This window comes from Prionailurus viverrinus, chromosome B2 (genome assembly GCF_022837055.1).
Source record: "Prionailurus viverrinus isolate Anna chromosome B2, UM_Priviv_1.0, whole genome shotgun sequence".
Classification (NCBI taxonomy): Eukaryota; Metazoa; Chordata; class Mammalia; order Carnivora; family Felidae; genus Prionailurus; species Prionailurus viverrinus.
Window position 1 is genome coordinate 40565324 of NC_062565.1, and position 19809 is coordinate 40585132.

The window sequence follows — 19809 nt, forward strand, 5'->3', positions numbered from 1 at the left end:
AAGTGAATGACATTGTCAGGGCTTGAACCAAGATCTTCTGGGGTAGCTGTGATCTCTCCTGGCACCCACTGCCCCGGATAACTAGGGCTTCCCGGAGGAGAAGTCGTTGAAGGGTGAGCAGTATGTGGAGAACAGGGCAGAAATGCAGGAGAGGGCCAGTGCTTAACCTAGATGGTGACTTCACTAGCGGAGCCCAAAAGGTCTAGGGTGCACGGAAGGTACGAAAAAAACCTTGAAACTAATGAAACCATGTGTTCAGCATGCTTCACCAGAGCACTGCTTTCCCAAAACAGCGATCCAGTTATTAAAATCCGCATTCCCAAATTCACCGCAGCCTAAGGTGAAGGAACACAAGAAAACGGAAAGCAATTTACATGCCAAACGACGCGGGGCTGGTTAAAAAGTTATGGAGCGTCCGCATCACAGAATGCCAAAGTCACGTTTTAGAAGAACAGTCTACAACGAGGAAATGCTCACAGAATATTGTTCGAAGAGCGTGTTACATAACAATATGTGCAATGTGATTCCAGTTTTATACAAATGAACAAACAGGCAAACGCACCCTATGTATAGACGCAGGAAAAAAAAGACTGGGGACGCAGATTTCAAATCCCCACACTGGTTTCTTCTAAGCAAGGGGAGATTATGGATGATTTTTACTTTCTTCTGTGTGATCTTCTGTGTGTTCCAACTTTTCCAAAACACGTCGTTTTTATAACCGGAGAAATAATAAGTGGACCACGAATTTCAATGTGGATTTTAGAAGGCTGAGAAAAAGAACTTCCAAGAATCAGTGAAACAAACCCCAGGAAGGCATTCCTCTGGAGCAAAGGTCCAGGTGTTCAGGCCTCTAATACTTTCCTCATATCCCCCAAGGAGAAAAGCCCCCTCCCCGAGCTCCGAATCCCCTACACACACACACATACACACACACTCACCAACACACGCTTCACCTCCATCCCATCCCCTCACCTCCTCCTTCAAGAGACCATCCTCTCAATCTCATTCTCTGATCTACTCCCAACCTGGAAGGCACAGAGGAGGAGAGCCACTAACAATTCATGAGTACTCCCCACGTGCCGCTGAAGTCACACGTGTGAAGTCACATGTGTGAACTCAGATGTATGGCAATTCTAAAATGTAGGTACTGATACCAACCTTTTAAAAAAAGGAAGGGGGGGGGGCGCCTGGGTGGCTCAGTCGGTTAAGCATCTGACTTCAGCTCAGGTCATGATCTCATGGTTCATGAGTTCGAGCCCCGCGTCAGGCTCTGTGCTGACAGTTCAGAGCCTGGAGCCTACTTCAGATTCAGTCTCTCTCTCTCTCTCTCTCTCTCTCTCTCTCTGCCCTCTCCCGCTCACGCTCTCTCTTTCTCTCAAAAATAAACAATAATAAAAACAATTATCTTTAAAAAATAAATAAATGAAACGAGGAAAGGGAAGTTCAGGAATTGTATCCAGGGTCACACAGCCAGCAAGTGCCCAGAATGGGGAATGAAACCCACATCTAACCAAAACTGGTCTCTAGGTGCTTAAGAGGCTTGCCTGAGAACTGTACTTGACCATCATGAAATCCAAAATAGTAATACTCCAGTTCAACCTACTTTGGCGTATATCCAGGCTGGAAGTGAAATGCAACACCAGTCCTGAATTGAGAATATACAGATATTTAATAATTTTAAAAAAGGAAGAAAGAAAACGAAAGGGAAAAAAACCCTCAGCTCTGTGCTCATCCCTCATTCAGTGAAGTAAAAATAAAAATTGAACCTTCCCCCAACACATTGTGCTTTAATGAAAGCACCAAGCCAATCTTCTTCACTACCACCCACCCCAGCCCACTTCGTTTAAATTTAGGCAACCACCAGGCAAACTGTACCCAACTGCATTATCTGAAATGAAGTCATAAAGCCCTCATCTGGAACACCAGCACTCGTTCCAAGAAAAACGGGGCAGGGCACGCAGGGCCGGCATTCTGGGGAGCATCTGGGGCTGTGCCTCGGATGACCCTTTGAAAAGAGCGAGTTCCATGACCAGCTCTGTGGGAATGGTGCTGTGTGACCTTGTGGCAGCCAACTTCCCCTCTCGGGGTCTGTCACCCGTCTACAGTCTTGGGTGGCTGGACGGAAGGGATCTCGAAGGCCCACCTCGATGTACAGCTCTAGGGTTCCTAAACCCTGGTGTGCAGAGAGCAGCCATTCTGGGCAAGGCCTGCAGGTCCCACTCCATCTCCCAACACCCAGAATGAATGAACAGCAACCCAAGATGTGGGTGATGGGAGCTAAATGAGTTGGCCAGACCTGGAGCTGCCATAGTTCTTAAGCTCCGGCTTTGGAGAGTATTCGTTTTCTCACTAAATGTTTGGTAACAGGAAGGAGAGGCAGGACTGAATTGCCAGGAAGGCTTCAGCAAGGCAGGCTCTTTGAGGCCCTCTGGTCCTGTCCAGCCAACACTGGAAGGGATTTTGCCCACTGGGACTCAACAGACTCCTAGCCTCTGATCCCTCTCCCCACACCTGACTTTCTAAACGGGATCTGGCCAGAAAAGGGGACTTTCTATCACTAGCAAATGAAAAACTCTCTCTGGTTTTCTGGATACATCTGGGAGGCTCTGGGGGCCCACAAGCTAGCTGGAGCTCTCTTCTAGCAACCCAGTCCATAAATACCTTTTCAAAGTTTCCCCTTAGTGTTTCATGAGTGTGTCTAAGCCCTCATCTGTGGGTCTATACCCACTCCCTCAAGCAGAGATATGAGGCACATGGGAAAGGGGGATAAAAATATTCCTAACCCAAGGAGCAGCATAATCTTCGTAAAGTATAAGTCAAGCTCCATATTGGAGACGACATTGAACTACTATGTGCTCACTGAGCCCCATGGATTGACAGCACTGTCCAGCCAATCAAGGACTCCAACCTCTGCAATCAGTGGATGGGCAGTCAAATCTGATCAGTGGGTTCTCTCTCTCTCTCATACACACACACACACACACACACACACACACACACAAGCAATTCCAGTCCTCCTCAGACCCTGCCCCCTTCACAGCTGGACGCTTCCAAGCAGGTTGTCACTGACTCCTCACCTGCTGAGTCATGCTCTACAGAAATCCAGTAGGTGACCAGAAAGAGTCAGAGGCAAGAGATTTAGAGGACACAGAGGGGCAACCAGGGGCCTCAAGGCTCTTAAGGTCTCAGACAAATGACTTAACTATTCAGCTTCAGGATCTGGGAGGCAAGCCTCTTAGACCTCTCCCCTCACCCTGCATCTGCTGAACCGGGGACTCTGAACCTGAGCCCCCTCCCCTTACACTCCCACCATAGCCATCCTCACAGCCCAGAATGCACCACCCTCAAAGACAGTACTTTCAAGGTGAGTAAAAGTGAAATATACATGTTATGCTATTTTACATGGTGCTAAATTTACCCAGCCCACATCCCCAAGAGGGAGAAATGACAGAGAATAATAAATATTTTTGATTGTAAGTAAAAGCACGGGTGACGCATACAGTAGTGAAAACCATGAACTCTAGAATCAGATCTGGTTTCAAATCTAGGCCTTTTCATTTAAAAGCTGTGTGACCTCAAGCAAGTTACTCGACCTCTCTGAGCTTCCTCATCTATGAAATGGGAGTATATACATCCTGGAGAGAGTATATGGAGGAGAGAGTAAATACAACTTGGAGACAGTATATAGTACAGAGAATATATTATATAACTTGGGATTTATTCATTAGTTTCCACTGTGAAACTCACAAGTTGTTCTCCTCAGCAGCCTGGGGTGAAAGGAGGAGATAACGAGTCCCCCACGAACTAGAAGGACCCAGAATCGAGAAGTGGAGTAAGAGCAGCAGGACAGGCACACGGGTCCCCTCCCCCCAACACACACTGTGCAGCAGGAGGTGTGGCCCTCACTCACAAACCCCCTCGCCCTTGCAGACAACGAGCACTGCAGATACGCCCTAGGCATCTGGTTTTCTAACTTTTTTTTTAGCAGCAGAATCCCAGACCCTAATATAGAGAACAGAGATAAAAGGCAAGATGCTCTCGGAGAAGCAGATTCTAAGATTAACTGATCTGCAGCCCTGAAAGAATCCTGCAAACTAAAACTGCACTGTAACCAAGAGGGGAAAGTGATGAGGGGAAGGAGAACGGGTCATCAGAGGAGGGTGTCAGCTGTGCCACAGGACTGGGAGCTCGAAGAGACTGTACCCATCTGCCTGACAAAACCGACAGCCTCGGGCACCTTCCTTCCGCAGCCAGTAATTTGCTCCACAAACTCCTTCTCAAGAGGGTCAAAATGGCAAGACAGAAGCACCCCTGAGCTGTGCTCTAAAATCACAATATTGTTTCATTATTGCCAAATGTTTATTAGGACTCAAAACACCCACCCTAACCCCTGTATGACATTCACCTTCCTGACACCCCTCATGCCTCAAGGCAACTCTTGGGAAAAAGGGGTCCAGAATTCCCAGTGCCAACCTCAGCCTTTGCCCCAGGAAGTACCACCTCCCACTCAGCCGCTGCTCCTTGGCCCACTCACTCTCACTGGCAGCCCTTTCAGATTTCATGACATGGCATTCGTTTGTCCGATAAAAACCTTGCCCCAGCAAACACAAAGATGATCGGGCCAATTCTGCCAGCTCAAAAGCTTGTCTCCATTAGAAATGCATAAACAAGCCATTCAAGCACTGAATGAGACTTGCCAGTTTGGGCAGGTCGCAAGGTCAGAAGACACCTGCTTATCAGAAAATAGTATATACAGCAAATTGTCCGAGAAAGCAACCAAAGAGCATTACAAAAGAGCGGCACCATGAAGGGGCTTCCAGAAAGCTGGGCTGCAATGAGACTAGTCCTTCCACCAATCACAGAAAGTCTGAATGACGTGAGTTGAGACGGCAGAATATTTTCACAGCATCCCTGCCAACTCTGCTTTGCAACCTGAACCCCTACTGCTGGGGAATGACTGCTTGGAGTCAGCAACTTCCCGGGAGAAGGTGAGAAGGCAGTACAAGGGGAAGATCAGGGGACCAGGAGTCACAGAATCCTGTGTTCGAATCCCAGCTCCGCCACTTGCTAGCTGTGTGCCTTTGATTCGCTGATGCATGCAGACACGATAAAGCTAAATAAAATACTCAATAAACACTAGCTCTCTCCTAATGCCAACCTGCCACCTCCAACCCTAATCCAAAGTGAAGTAGGTCCAAACATTTTGCAAAAACCATTACTGGGCAAATGCCGTTAAACCCAGGACAGGATCACCTGTGTGTGTGTGTGTGTGTGTGTGTGTGTGTGTGTGTGTGTGTGTGTGTGCGCGCGCGCATTAAGGAATCACGACCATGGCATGCCCTTAGTCCTTATTTCCTATTTCTGCAAGTGCCTTTCCATAGTCCACCCAGCACCAAAATTCTATTCATCCTTCAAAATCCCACTCCGATGCTGTCTTTACTGTCTTCCAACAAAAATTAACCCCTCTTCCTTCCACTACTCCATCTTGCTTATATATTTCTGACAGCCTTAATTGTTCTGCTTGGTATTACAGTTGTGTGAGGGTTCTGTGCCCCAACGCCAAAGATTACTCAGAAATGTGGTTTTGGTTCCCTCATCCCTCACATCTTCTGGGCCTGGTACATTGTCTTGTGCAGAGCAGGTCAAGAAATATTTCAGACTGGAGCACCTGGGTGGCTCAGTCGGTTAGGCATCCGACTTCGGCTCGGTTCATGATCTCACGGTTCATGAGTTCGAGCCCCACATCAGGCTCTGTACTGACAGCTTGGAGCCTGGAGTCCGCTTTGGATTCTGTGTCTCCCTCTCTCTCTGCCCCTCCCCTGCTTGCAGTCTCTCTCTCAAAAATAAATAAGCATTAAAAAAACACAAGAAAGAAATATTTCAGATGGATGGATGGGGAAGGAATCCATTTGAAAGGGTCCTGACACCACATAAAAAGGTATTATTATGCATTTAGGAGGAGCCCATGTTACACAAACCAGGAAACTATAAGGAAGAAGGGCTAAGGACATACAGTGACAGGGAGAACATTTCACAAATAACACCAACACTGGAACTTCAGCAGTGTAGACCTGAATCTAGTCTTTCTCCAGTGTGGACTTCAACCGATTACCATTGCTTCCATGGGGCTCAGTTTCTCCATGTCAACTCCCACCTGCTCTACCGTTAGACAAATAAACTCAACCAGATGGTGGAAAGGACAGCACCATGGAGGGAAAGTGTTGTACATTCCCCAGGGTGCAGTTGTATTTTCTAAATGGTTTGGGTTTTTATGGCACGCTGTTTGTGACTTTTCTGCAAGAAAAGTCCAGAGGAAGAGAAATGAAACAGAATGTACAAAATTTTTAAAAATAAAACAAAAAATCAAGAGGAAGTGGGTCCCTCTCACAGGTTTCTCATTACACCAATAGTCAAATTTTAGTAATCAGCTTGTGTTATGATTTCCATTACAGATCAGAGCATATTAAAACCTAAAATGATCAGAGAAAGTACAGGCCCCACGGCAACCAGATTCCACCCCCAGAGCTGCCCTGACAGCGAGGTCTTTTTTTTTTTTCTACCACCAGCTGGGGACCTTGGGTTTCCTTGTGCACCTGCCTGCAGAGAAGGCAGGGAAGAAATACTGGCTGGGCAGAAGCGGGCACCCAAATGCCAACGCGTAACCAGAAAAGAAACTACACCCTCTGAGTGGTTCCAATGCTGGGGATCCTGGACGAGAGAGTTCTTCCAAATGGAAGGCTTAGGGAAGGAATGTGCATTGCTGTATACAGCACCAGGCCTGATGTTGCTATGAAGGAACCAGAGACCGACGCTAGGGACAGAAGGGACACGGGGAGGAGAGCTCCAGCAGGTCACTGACACCGGAAGTATGGAGTGCCAAACACGTTGGGTGGTAATTGAGGGCTCCGGGAACAGAAGCCAGCGTCTCTGCCCTAATTTCTGATTTCCTATCCCTCATGTCAGACAGGGACATGTTTCCTATCCCTCTACAGTGCGGCAGGAAATGGAGAAAGCCACTTTGGGCGACCACCACTGATGCGCATTCTTTTTCTGTTCTCCAAGCAGGGCCCACTGGACCCGGGGGGAAACAGGTGCACTGGATTCCAGTATTAGAGCATTCTAGTATTCCAGGAGTCAATGTGATGCTGCAGAAGGAACACCTGCCTTTGGAGTCTGAACTGTGCTAGTCTCCTGATTGTTACATACAAGAGGTCACTCGACCCCCCCTAACCAACTTGATGTGAGTAGGTTTTCTTCCTCCGCTGGATCTGGCCGTCAGGAAACCGAGGTCACAGGACCCACATCTGCTGTGCGGAGAAAAATATTCCTGGGCCCAGTTACGGACGGTACTCCAACCCCAGCCAGCCATAGCCTAAGTGCCGCACCATGACCACACCAGGGAGAACCAAGCAAAGGCATTTGTACGGCTCAGTGTGGTACAATCCAAATGACATCTCTAGGACCCAGCACATGAACACATAGAAAGAAGAAAAAATAACAGACTGTCTGTCCTTCCCGTGGGCCTGTGGGGCGGTAATTTCACCCTGTCTGGGTTTTTTCTCATTGTGAGCGGCTTTCATTTGGCCCCTCGTTCATTCACCCCCTCTCTCAACACTGGCTTACTGAGGGAATGTCCAGGGTAAATGCCCCAAGTAAGACGCACAGCCCCCCGACCCAGGGCCATGTCCTCTGGAGGGCAGCAAACAGAGAGTTGGAAGAGGCAGCAATATCATCGGACGACTGACAAATTTAAGAAGCAAGGGCGTTCTGCTCTAGGAAAACAACCTCCCTCTCTGAAAGCTGAGGATGACAGAAGAGAGGGACTCAGGGAGGAACCAATGCAGGAGGAGGCAGAAGCAAGGAATGGCCCCTTCCTCCCACAGCCCTCCACTGCGGGTAACATCAGCCAGGGCAACGGTTACCCTGAATGTCCCGAAGTTCCGATTTCAAACGGTCTGTCACAACTGCCCCCATAAACTCTGGTTATCTCCCAGAGAGGTCCAAAAAGATGTCCTTCGCCGCCTCCTGTTCCCGGGGAAGCTGCAAAGATCTCTGGGAGATCTGGGGCCTGAGTGGCCAGAGCAAGGAGGGAGGATGTGAATTAAACTGCAGGGGCTCATGGCCATCCTCTGAATGCACCAGAAAAGCACAGTCCAGCCAATCCCAGAAGCCCAGGAGAAGAGGACGGGCCCAGGAGGAAGGGAAAGGGGGTGTTCTACATGGGCCCCCAGCAAATCCAAAGTGGAGAGGCAGAAACTAGTCAAGTGAACACAGAGGCCAATTTAAGATATTGATTCAGTTACCACCAAGAACCAGGGAGCTGGCCAGTAATTACCTGGAAGGACCATGTTACCTCCTCTCTTCTCACCACAGGGCTCCCTCCATCATCCATGCTTTCCAAATGGAAAATTCACAGCACTTCTGGTAATTATAACTACCACTTTTTCTGTACCAGGCCTGTGGTAAGTGCCTTAATTACCCCATCACATCCTTGAAACCACTCAGTGGAGGAAAGTGTCAGTATTCCCACTTTACAGATGAGTAAACTATGGCTGAGAGGTTATATAACTTACCCAAGGCCCCGTGGCACAGATATGCACACAGACATGCACAGAAACATTTTATCTGTTCAATCAGATTTCAAATTCCACCAGAGCCCCAGGCCCTGCCGCAGAGCCTGCCTGTGGTTCCCAGAATGGCGCCAGGCACGCATAGGGCACTCTGTGGGTGCCTCTCCAGCCACTCACGACTCCCCACGCCCTGGCCCACTCAGCCCCACCTGCAAGAGGGAACACGCTGCCCTGTGAATCTCTTCGGTTCTTCACAACCAAGTTCATCCTCAAAGACGAAAAATGCCCCAAGCCCTGCCTACCATTGGAGACCAAATGGAGTATCACAGGATCACCTCTTGAAAGGAAAAGGAACCCATCACCTGCAGGCAGAGAGGAACCAAAGACATCTCTACTTGCAAGGAAAAAAGGTCTCGGGCTCTGACGTATTGCGCTCAGGGGCCGATAATCAAGAAGCAAGAGTGGATCCCTTAAAAAAAAATTAATATTCCACACGAAACCAAAACCAGACACAAGCACAAACCTCTAGTTCAGAAGCAGGCCAACACAAATGTGCGCAGACTTATTTGACTTCGAAATACGCCTACCACCGTTTCATGGATCAAAATAAAACTCCAGTAGGAAATTTGGATTTGGGAAGGAGGAAGCTAAGAAGGCTATGGACCCTGGCGCCCAAGACCTTCCTACTACCTGGGACCACAAAAAGTATGTTCTCTTTTTAGATACCGATGGCTGGGTTGCCTGATCGCAGAAGGCCCTGTCACTCCCAACTGGCATGTGCCTGCCGGGCATCTGAAAGCTTTACAGTAAATGGTGACTCATCTATTGCAGCCACCATAGGTACTGCTAATGTAATAAGCCAAAGTTTGTTCCATCCACATGAAAGAGAAACACTGGGTGCAGGGCTGTGAGCCTGACTCAATCTGTGACCCCCTAGTCACCGCCACTCGTCAGCATTTAGCTGAAACTCAAAACTGTAATTACCCGGCTCTTGGGGACCAAGGGCAGGAGGAAGGGGGTTTTTCTAAGGAAGAAGGGTCACATCCATAAACACAGAGATGTCACTTCTCATCAGACTAAGTCTCCTCATGCAATCACTTAGTCAACAAATATTTGTGGAGCATCTACTATGTCAGACACTGGGCCGAGGGCCAGAGACACGGGAGCAAATAAAAATACATCGGAACTACCCTCACGAAGATCCCGAGTCCTGCACTAGCTTCTTTACATACGTTTGTGCACTGGATTTATTAAATTCTTGGCGCCCTGGGGCTGGGCTCTCAACCACCAAGTTACCCTGCTATGAAGAGAGAGGACCAAGGTCTGGCTCCTGTCTCAAGAAACTCAAGCCTGGTGGAGGAGGTGCACAATAAACAGGGTGCTGGGGTGCTCGCAGAGAGAGAGGCTCACAAGAGAGAGACAATAAGCCTCAGCTGGGGTGGATTCTGGACATCTTCCCCAAAGGAAGCCCTGGTCGGGAGAGGTGAGAATAAGGCCAAAAAAGCAGGCAGAGGTGATGGGTGGGCGGATGGGCCAAATGGGTGATGGGCATTGAGGAGGGCACTTGTTGGGATGAGCACTGGGTGTCTTACCTAAGTGATGAATCACTGGGTTCTACTCCTGAAACCAAGACTACCCTGTGTGTTAACTAACTTGAATTTCAATAAATAAATCAAGGAAAAAAGCAATGAGAGGCAAGGCCTATACTGGATTGAATAATACCACCCCCTCCCCCAAATTGATGACCACTGGCAACCTCGGAATACGGCCTTACGAGGGAATAGGTCTTTGCAGGTGTAGTTCGTTAAAGTGAGGTCCTACACATCTTCATCCCACCGAGGCCCTCAGAAGGAGAGAAAACAGAGACACAGAAACACACACAGGGAGAAGGTCATATGACAATGAAGGCAGAGACTGGAGGGATGTGTCCACAAGCCAAGGAGTACGGAGCATTGCTGGCCAAGAGAATGGCAGGGAACGCATTCTCCCAACACCTTGTTTTCCAACTTCCAGCCTCCAGGACTGGGAGAGAACACGTTTCTGTTGCCTTAGGTCACCCGGCTAACGTAAGGCCTGCTCTGGACAGGCCTTACACATTAGAATAAGGAGTTTGGAGTTAGGGGTACATTCGGGGGCGTGTTTAACCAGCCTGGGGCTTACGCCCTTCAAAGCTGTGGACTCCAGTCCTGTACCTGTTAGTGACAGCCAGGATTCCCACAGGCCATCTGCTTTTCCCGCCCACATGCTGCTCGCTGGTCTCGGCCACAGGTGTGGCTTCAAGTGCCAGAATGTACTTGCAGATGGCACCTGACTTCAGCCAGAACATTCTTCTGAACAGAGGCCTCCACCTGTTGTCCTCACAGATTTCTCAAACTCAACACACCCAAGGTGTTGGGTCCGCCATGTTTTAGTTGGGTTCTTTCCTACCTTTGCTGGTGGTACTACCTACCTCAAGTTGGCGGCTCACCCTAGACTTTCCTGCTCACCTCCACATCCAGGGAGCCACCAAGTGGTGGGAGCCACTCCACTCCCACTTTTTCACCCCTCTCGCTGGAGCACACTTGCTGCCTCCTGGATTGCTCTGTGGCCTCATCATGGGTTTTCATTCCTCTGGGAGGACTCCCCCTTTCCTGACCAGCCCCCACCCCAACCCAGCTGTCCTGAATACCATAGCCAAGGCTAACTCGGAGAGGCACAGCTCCCACAACACCTGACCTCTGGCCCTACTGCACCCAGCCTGAAGGCCTCTGGCTGATTCAAGGGCCTTTACTCAGGCAGGAGCCCCACCCAAACTCATTTTCCTGTCCTCCAAGCTGCCAAGATACTCTCCTCCCACCTCTTTTTTTTTTTTTTTAATTTTTTTTTTCAACGTTTATTTATTTTTGGGACAGAGAGAGACAGAGCATGAACGGGGGAGGGGCAGAGAGAGAGGGAGACACAGAATCGGAAACAGGCTCCAGGCTCCGAGCCATCAGCCCAGAGCCTGACGCGGGGCTCGAACTCACGGACCGCAAGATCGTGACCTGGCTGAAGTCAGATGCTTAACCGACTGCGCCACCCAGGCGCCCCTCTCCTCCCACCTCTTGATCCTACCCTCCAACTGTTCTCTCTGCTAATTCCTCCTTCCTGTCCTAGCTAAGCAACTGAAGAGTCAAAGGCCCCAAGAAGTCCACACCTTGGGACTGCCTGCTAGGAAACTCTCGCATTGAGTTGTCTTTGTATTCTCCAGAGCAGAGCTAAATTCACACTTGCCGTGCTCTGAGAACTCCTCTTGCCTGAGGGCACAAACAGGGAGGGCTGGAGAGCTGCTGAAGTGTTCACTGTTCAGTCAAGGCTAATGTACCCATTCCCCAGCTAAGGCCAGCAGTTAGGTCCCTTTCTCGCTGAGCTGGACAGTGCCTGAGGCTGCAGACAGGGGTAACAGCCACCACCCCTTACAGCTGTGCTCCAAAGCTTTGGGTATTATCTTATTGAATCTTCCTAATAACGCCGCCATACAGACACCAGAATGAGGCACTGAGGGGTTAAGCACCTTGACTCTAAATCTTCCAGCAATCCTGGACAGCCCAGTTCTGTCCCAGCTCACAGGCTAGGCAGGGGCCCAGCACACAGTGCCCACTGTATGTCCCCAGGGACTGACACAGGTTGGATCCCCTCCTGGGCCTTCGGGACTCTTGGAGCCTCAACTTCCATACCTGAGAAACCAGAATGATTAACCCCGCCTCCAACAGTTATTGAGAGTATTTAAATGAGGTGATGTATGTAAAATTACAGAACAAAATGCCTAACACATAAAAGGTGCTTCATTAAGCTTAGCTGCTTTAAGGGCGCCCGGGTGGCTCAGTCGGTTAAACATCAGACTCGATTTCAGCTCAGGTCATGATCTCACGGCTTGTGGGACTGAGCCCTGAGCTGGGCTCCAGAGCACTGTCAGCCTGCTTGGATTCTCTCTCTCCCTCTGTCTCTGTCTCTGTCTCTGTCTCTGTCTCTCTCTCTCTGCCCCTCCCCGGCTCATTCTCTCTTTCAAAATAAATAAATAAACTTAAAAAAAAAAAAAAAAGCTTAGTTGCTTTAAATCGGAGAGAAAGGAAAAAAAGAGGGAGAGAGGCAGGCAGAAAGAGAGACGCATTCTGTTACTGACCCCCTAGGCGGCAAAGCCAATGACACAGAAACACCATCATTTCCTGGAGGTTCCAATCCTTCGTGATCGCAAAATAATATCGGTAGCTACCGTGCATGGAAGACTTGCATTTTGTGCAAACGCTTTCCACAGTAACTCTAGAATGTGTTCGTCCTCTCACACCTCTCAGCGGGAAGTTGGTTTTCCCGCTCTACAGAGGGAGGGACAGAGGCTCAGCGATGTCGATCAACTTGGTTACAGTCACGCAGGCTGGCAGTTGTAAAGCTGGGGCTGACCCCCAGGTGACTGAGTCCAGGTCCCATATTCTTATCACCACCTCCCTAAAACCAGTCAGGTCCGCCACTCCCCCCCACCCCCCGGCCGCCATCATGACCCTTACCTTCCATTTTCTCCACTTCAGAAATTCCCTGCCGTTCGTCCTCTTCTCCTCTACTCCTCTCCTCACTCAGAGGAAGAAGCTCAACTCTTGTCGGCCGGTGCCCACAACTCATCTTCGGAGGACGTGTGGCACAGACGAAGGAGCTTCACTCCTCTCACCTCACAAGTTGCTCTAAGACTACCTCCATGTGACACGGATGTGTTCAGTACATCCTACAGGGCTGCACAAATCCATCTCAGGCCTTCTGGAACCTTCTCTAGAAAATACCCACCCCTCTCTCATCCCCACACTCTGCCTCTTGACTAGTCACTAGCCCCTTGCCCTGAATAGCCCCAGTTTCTCTCATCCTAAAACACCATCCCTGCCCTTGCTGCTTTTTCATGAACTTGCCCCTTTTTAGAAATCTGTGTAATCAGCCCCTCTGAGCTATACAAGCTCCCCAAAGGCAGAGACAATAAATCAGACGGCTCTGTATCCCTATGGGATGTAGCATCGTGCCTTTTTTGGCATGCATTCAGGGAACACCTTGACCAACAGTAACTGAAAGCACAAAGAAATCCTAAGTCATTCTCACAACCAGCTAGGGAGACAGAGAGGTTACCCTGACTTCACAATAAGGAAACTGGGAGCTCAGGTTAAGAAATTCAAGGTCATCCAGCTCCCAAGTGGAGGAGTCTGACACTAGAATGTATTAGTAAGGCCCCAAAGTGTCCCAGACAGGCCAAAAAAGGGGCTGACCTCCTTCCCTTCCTGCTTTGTCCACAGGCCAGCCTTCTCAAAAGATTCAACTGCAAGGTAAATCTGAATCTGCTCACCAGAATATTCTCTGTAAGTCCCTGTCCTTTCCTCTTGGGGTACATCTCCCATTCCAAAATGGAAGGGGCACGTATCTCTGTGTAACGTTTCCTGGGACGGCAGTGCCTTCCCAGGAGTACTTCAATGGCTCTGTTGGCTGCCTTGTTTGGGGGTGTATTTGTCTGCCTCCCCCTCTCTGCTGCCACACTAGAAGTGCCATTTCTGCAGACACGGGGACAAAATGAGGGAGAGTAGGCAAGGGCTCCCAGCACCCTGCAAAGCTGTTAATGAAAAGAGTGCTCACAAGCGCCAAGAGCTCCTGGGATCTCATTTGTGGGTGTCACCATTACCTCCTTCTGGGTGGAGACAAGGGGGCTGGAGAAGATATGTGACTTGCCCAAAACCACATGGCATCGTAGTGACTCAAACCCAGCCCATGCGGACGCCTTTGCCCACTGCTGTCTCTCCACCACAACACGGTGCCCACGTTTCCTCTTTTTACTACGAGAATTTTCCCCCTCCTTTCTTCTTTTAAAAACCTGCATTACATATCAACAATCTTACGGGGGGGGGGGGGCGGGGGGGAAGCTGATCAAAAAGCACATCAACTATGGTCTGCACTTTTCCGGATTCTTATCGATACCTGAACATTGATCTTTCCCTGCTTTGTCCCCAGCACAGGTAAGCTGCCCCACGTTATCTTTGTTCCATGTAACCATGCCATGGATCTACACGTGGGTAGTGCCACAGTACTGCTGTCACAGAGTTTACTTAACCAGCCCCTAATTACCTGCATTTGGATTCTTTCCAATGTTTTTCCCATCTGTGGCCAAGTTGGTTTTCTGCCCCCTTGGGACCATTTCTGTGCGACTTATTCCCAGAAGTAAAAAATACTGGTCCAAAGGAATGAAGCGTGCCAGTGCTGCTGGAGCCCAAAGTCATCGTGATGTCCAGAAAAACAGCTCCACCTTTCAGTAACACTAGCGGCAGGCCCTTTTCTTTCCCACAGGCCTCAGCAGCGGGTTTTACAAAGCTCGTCTATTTGCTCCTGATTTTAGAGACCAACTGAGCTGTTTCAATGCACTGATCTTTTGCGTTGAGGAAACTGAACACTCTTCCACACCTCCGCGTAGTAGCTGGGCTTCATACTACGAAATGACCCGGTTATAATATTACCAACAGTCTCAATAGCTGCCTTAAAAATCTTTGCCAGTTCTGCTTATACCTTTGACAACAAGTTCGTCTCCATCAGTTTATGGCACCTGTTGCCCTCTTCCCTTTCTCTCTTAGCACAATTTTATTATTTTTTATTTAAAAAAAAAACAAAACAATGGGCGCCTGGGTGGCGCAGTCGGTTAAGCGTCCGACTTCAGCCAGGTCACGATCTCGCGGTCCGTGAGTTCGAGCCCCGCGTCAGGCTCTGGGCTGATGGCTCGGAGCCTGGAGCCTGTTTCCGATTCTGTGTCTCCCTCTCTCTCTGCCCCTCCCCCGTTCATGCTCTGTCTCTCTCTGTCCCAAAAATAAATAAAAAACGTTGGAAAAAAAAATTTTTTTAATAAAAAAATAAAAAAAACAAAACAAAAGAAAACAAAACACTTTACTGAGTCACACCTAGTGTAAACATGTCACTGTGAGAACTCCACCCCAACCCCCCAGGCCACACAGTCCACCAAGAAATGATGGAGTACGTGGCTATTTTATTTCACAGATTTCGTTCCTTGACAAGTTGACAGCATCCCGTTTCGTCAATGATCATCTGTATGGAATTTCCACAAACACATCTGCTCTCCACAGCGAGGCTAAATATTCCATCTGCTTCCTCTGAGTTTTAAAAAGAGTTTTTAAAACTACGTTTTTAATTTATCGAGATTTCATAACCTATGATGGGACGGACCTCTGAGTTCATTTTCTCCGTTTTGTTACGTAGTTGTTCCCAAAAGCCACTAACATTTTTAAAATAATTTCCTTCACGATCGTTCACCTTTCCAAATTTGCCATATATGTATGTCTTCCGTTTATTTAGATCTATTTTCTTGAGCCAATCTCCCATTTTTCTGTAATACCATACAGTTTTAGTAAACACTGCTTGCCTGCCCTGTTTGCCAAGAGGAACCTGCTGCTAAAAGATTTTCAAAAGATATTTCGGTATGCTTACCCACCAATTTTTCCTGATTATTGCTGTTATTATCGCTTTGCATGCTTTAGAAAGTATTTCATTGGGATTTTAACTACCAGGGCATGAAATCGAGGCAAAAACCTTGGGATACTGACTTCTCAGTACTTTTAACTTCTGATCAGAAAACAGCCATGTAGGATTTTGTAATTTTCTTTGAATAGAAATTGTGTCATTTGCAAACAGTGATATTTTTATCTCTTCCTTCCCTATACCAATCCCTCTAGTTTCTTTTTGTTCCTATATTGTTATGACAAGCATCTGTTAAACTAGGTTAAATAAAAGTAACGATAAGGGACATTCTGGCTTAGTTCCTGTTTTTCAGGGCACGCTTCTAGTATTTCTCCACTTGGTATCGGCAGTCTCGGTAGAAGACCTGGTACACGATTATATACAAGCAGGCTCTTTATCACGTTTAGGAGTAAATCCCCCAACAATCCTGCTTTTAGGTTTATGATGCTTTATAATGCATATATAGTTATGTATTTTGCTGCATCTACTGAGCGCTAATTCATTCATTCATTGAATATTTGTTGAACACTGACTATATTCCAGGCATTGTGGTAAATATTGGGTGTTCTGATTTTTATGGCTTATTCCTATTAATAGTAGTCTTTTTGTACTAAACCATGCGTATATTCCTGGGATGAGCCCTACTTGGTAATTTTTCAAGACTCATTTTCCAAGAACCTAAGTGCCTATAAAATTCATCCCGAAAAATTAACAGATGAGAATTTTGAGAGATCAAACTCCAAGAAGCAGCTCCAATATCACCCATTCCAAGAAGCCTTCCCAACCCTCACCTTTTTGGAGTAAAGTTCCCAGCTCCTTCCTCCGGGCACTACAGCCCTCCCTCCCTCCATTACTTCATTTATTGTAGGGACTGTCATACAATCAAATGTCCACCTGTCTACCCCACCTCAGGGCTCCATCACTGCCCTGAGGACAGAAGCAGGGGTATATCATTGGTGCTAAGCACCATGACTGGTGGATGAATGCTACTCAGTAAGTATTTCCCGGAGTAGTTAGGTCATTCATCTATTTGTTTATTTTCCCTGATGATTTTTTGCAGCTGTATTTTTAAGTGAAACTGATACATAAATTCCTCCTTGGGATCAGCAGGACATTGACAAGCCAGCCCAATTCCACAGAAAAGCTGTGGTCTACTGGGCAGCCCTCCTGTCCAAGGAGATACTGGGGATCTCCAGCTAGACGTTGGGCTCACAGTGGCTTCGAGGATGGGGAACAGCATAAGATGAGGTTATGAACAGTCTCTACAAAAGGGCAAAGCCTGGGGCAACTGGGTGGCTCAGTCGGTTGAGCGTCTCACTTTGGTTCAGGTCACGACCTCATAGGTTTGTGAGTTCAAACCCCGCATCAGGCTTACTGCTGTCAGTGCGGAGCCCGCTTCGGATCCTCTGTCCCCCTCTCTCCCCGCCCCTCCCCTGCTTGTGCTCTTTCTCAAAAATAAATAAACATTAAAAAAAAGAAAAGAAAAGAAAAAAGGGCAAAGCCCTGTGATGGGGGAGCCCCGACAATGACCCTCCACAACACAGGCATCAGGACATCTATGAAAAGGTTACCAAGGCCCCAGCTGGCTGGATAAGGTAAGATTCCAACCCCCAGGGGGGAGGACAAGTCATGTTTGTTATTGTTATCAACACTTATCATGCACCAGACATCTTACACAATTATCTTTCCAACCACCCTCTGAGGTATACTCAATAGTTCCCGTCACACAGACAGAAACTGAGGCCAGGCAGGTTATGTAATTTACCCAGAGTCACAGGGCCAGTAAATCGATGAGCTGCCATTCAGACTGGGATTCCCACCACCACACCTTGCTATCTCCAGCAAAGGGCCAGGTCAGGGTCTTGGTCCCAGCCCAGGACCCAGATATGGGGTACATTAGCAGAACAGGAACCAACCCAGAAGCCTCTTAGAAGAACTGAGACTCAGAGAAGGAAACGGGACACAGGAACAAGACGGGAGGCCCTGCCATGTCAGAGCCAGAACAGTGTCTGAGTCCAGAATCCCGGCCGGAAGGGATTTGAGTCTCCACTTCCTCAGACCAGACGTGACTCTGAGAGCCGAGGGTAGGGCTGAGCTTCAGGAAATAACCCATGGGGCTGCCTTCTCCTGAGATGATGCAGACTGGGTCTGGGTGGATATGCCCCTCTCAGCTCCACAGACTGCAAGGGGTACGAACCGGTGTCCGGCCAAGCAGGCCTCCACTAGCACGGGCCACACCACCTGTGTGTGCAATGGGAGCTCATGGAAAGCAGAGAATCTGACTGAATAAATGCCTGAAAAATCCTGGCCTTTGGTTTCCTTATGTGCGAAGTGAACGGGGCTGGACCAGGTACGTTCTGCACTGTGGGTTCTGTCCCTCGTTTTGGGATTCCTCACCTTAGCAGGACCATTTAAATCAAGGGTCTTAGGATCTATACCCAAACTTCAGAACGCTTGAAGCCCATTCGTGCAAAAGAAGAATTAAGGGTTTCAATGTGCGTGAGTAGGGGAGAGCGTATTTCTGGAGAAGTCTATAGCTTCCAACACATTCCCAAAGGGGCCCACGGACCACCAAAAAGGTACGGAACAACTGATCCAAATGTACCTAAAAGGTCAGCTAAACCAGTAGAGGCTAAACAGTAGTGTTGAGCTAAGGCAATCAATCAGCTCACCAACCAAGGACAGCTGAAGAAGTCCTGCAGCTACATAAGCTCTCTTCTACCATCTCAGACCATCTAGAAAAAGTGTGGTCACTAAGGAAGCCAGGGAAAGTGACCCGGTCAGGGCATCCCACCTTCCCTACTTTTAAGGAGAGCAGTATGGATTTTATCACAATAGAAGTATCGTCTTTATACAGTTGATGGCTTCCCTGGATACACTTGGGAGATTTAGTGCCCAAAGGTCAGAGAAGGAACAGGTGCCATTTCTTCTCCTTTCTTGGTCCGCCCCACCTAGAGCTGGTTAGAAATGCAGAACCTGGGGGGCACCTGGAGGGCTCAGCTGGTTAAGCGTCCAACTTCAGTCAGCTCAGGTCACGATCTCACGGTTAGTGAGTTCGAGCCTCGTGTCCGGCTCTGTGCGACAGCTCGGAGCCTGGAGCCTGCTTCGGATTCTGTGTCTCCCTCTCTCTCTGCCCCTCCCCTGCTTGTGCTGTCTCTTTCTCTCTCAAAAATAAATAAACATTAGAAAAATAATTTAAAAAGAAAAGCAAAGCAAAGCAAAGCAAAGCAAAGCAAAGCAAAGCAAAGCAAAGCAAAGCAAAGCAAAGCAAAGCAGAACCTGGGCCAGGCCTGCTGGATCAGAATCTACGTTTAACGAAGGTTCCAGACCCCAGGTGATTCGTGTGCACCTTAAAGCTTAAGTGGGGCGCCTGGGTGGCTTGGTCGGTTAAGCATCAGACTTCGGCTCAGGTCATGATCTCACTGTCCGTGAGTTCGAGCCCTGCGTCGGGCTCTGTGCTGACAGCTCAGAGCCTGGAGCCTGTTTCAGATTCTGTGTCTCCCTCTCTCTGACCCTCCCCCGTTCATGCTCTGTCTCTCTCTGTCTCAAAAATAAATAAACGTTTAAAAAAAATTAAAAAAAAAAAGCTTAAGAGGCACTGCTGCCCTTGTGTTAACAGAAATTCATGGGAGGAAAAAAGAAATGAAGGATAAAAACACAAAAGTGAAAACAGAATTAACAAATAAGAGTGTGAGCAAACATCTGGGAAGAGAGCAAAAAGCCAAAAGTTGGCTCTTAG

General features: G+C 48.3%; 1 protein-coding gene across 17 annotated transcripts in view; it reads right to left on the minus strand.

Moving 5' to 3' along the window:
* Window positions 1-19809, minus strand: part of TRERF1 (transcriptional regulating factor 1) — a 211686-nt gene that overhangs the window by 153472 nt on the left and 38405 nt on the right. The window lies entirely within an intron of this gene.